Source organism: Hippocampus comes, unplaced genomic scaffold (genome assembly GCF_001891065.2).
Source record: "Hippocampus comes isolate QL1 unplaced genomic scaffold, H_comes_QL1_v1.1 scaffold260, whole genome shotgun sequence".
NCBI lineage: Eukaryota > Metazoa > Chordata > Actinopteri > Syngnathiformes > Syngnathidae > Hippocampus > Hippocampus comes.
In genome coordinates, this window is record NW_017805378.1 from 223,519 (window position 1) to 225,152 (window position 1,634).

At 43.8% G+C, this 1,634-nt stretch overlaps 1 protein-coding gene across 2 annotated transcripts in view; it reads left to right on the forward strand.

Moving 5' to 3' along the window:
- cabp7b (calcium binding protein 7b) overlaps window positions 1–1,634 on the forward strand; it is a 68,597-nt gene that overhangs the window by 47,637 nt on the left and 19,326 nt on the right. For both annotated transcript variants that reach the window (XM_019872182.1, XM_019872183.1), the window contains one exon: window positions 388–537. The gene's annotated coding sequence lies outside the window, so the exon portion shown is untranslated. The remainder of the gene's footprint in view (window positions 1–387; window positions 538–1,634) is intronic.

Sequence of the window (1,634 nt, forward strand, 5' to 3'; positions counted from 1 at the left end):
TTCTTACATACACACACACACACACACACACACACACACACACACACACACACACACACACACACACACACACACACACACACACAATGGGGTAAGAAACGGCACACAGCAATACTAAATGGCATTTACGACCTGCACAGCTCAGTGCTGCCAGGCATGTTGTGGCACAGCGTGGTACTACACAAACGACATTCGACTTGAAATTCCACCTTGCCTGTATACTGTAAATACTCTTACAAAATAGCGTCTTAAAAATGTCACAGCAAAGAGTTTCCTATATGTCTTGTCGTGACTTTTAACAGCAAGTCTCCAGCTTTTCTATCGATTGTCTTGTCGTGCTTATGTTTGGGAGTGAGCGGAAGTGTTGACACTTTGATGTCTTTTTAGTTTATAGCACTCTCCTCGCAGACGGGCAGTGAGGGCCGCCCTCTCTTCTGTCCAAAACAGCCATCAGCTGATGAAGCCTGTGGATTTTCCACGGGCTTGCATCGTCAATTGTTCCTCCTGGCGCACCTTCTCTGTCCTCCGCTGCACCTGGTAAGCCTGCCAAACCAGGGGCCTCATTATGTTTTAATACATCAATCGGATGTGCGATGATGTTTCCACATTCAAAAGGCGTGAGGAGATTATATCGCTATTGGTTGGCCCGTCCTGGGATGAATAATTCATGGGGGCGCGGCGTTAATGACAAAGCGTGCCATCTGCCAGAGCGACAGATAATGGAGGAGATCCATCATAATGGCTTGTTACAGATGTCCACTGGATACAGTAACGTACAACCCCGATTCTTTCCTCAAAAATGTCTTCCAGAAGAATCAATAGTTCCACTCGGTGGGATCCGGCTTCCTGCAAAATGAAATTCAATTCATGAATAAAAGAACTGGCAGCTGCCTTTTTAATCGCATCTTGTTAAAAAAAAATATCTATATATATATACACAATTCATTGATCAATATACAGTATACAGTACATGCATACATATCTGACAAGTAAGTTTTTCTTGTTTGCATTGATATTTATTCATTGAGCCTTTGGGATATTTTATATTTTAGGGTTAAAAAAAAAGTATTATCTCCAAGTTTCGAATCCTATTTTTATTTGAGCGTCACGTGTGACGTGATGCCATCCTGACCTCCGTCAAAGTTCTATACGTAGACGGGGCCAAGGATGAACCTCCCCTTTCATGTGAATGTGAGCGTCTGTAAAAGCATCAAATATTCATGAATCCCGACACATTCCAGAACCGTGTTGCACGCCGACGTCTAATTGGCAATTAAACCCGCCGCTTCAGGGGCGCAATGGTGAAGAGGATACAGCACCACAGTGGATGAGGAGCAGGAGCAGAAGCCTTTAAGTAGGACAAAATAACAGCAACTTCTCGAATGAACGCGCCGCTTGCAGACATTCAGCATATCCGAGCCAAACACAAATTAAACAGTTAGTGTTGAGAATGTCTTGAAGGAGGAACTTTATGGAAAGCATGTGGATGCAAATTAGGGCTGCGGCATGAAAGCATAGCATGGAGCAATACAGTTCCTCGAGCTTGTTTCACCTGTCAAATCCCCCCTGGCAAGTCTGAATTTTGCAAGTATTATGCCGCGTTTTTGTTTCTGCTCCGTGTGTGTTAAAAAAAA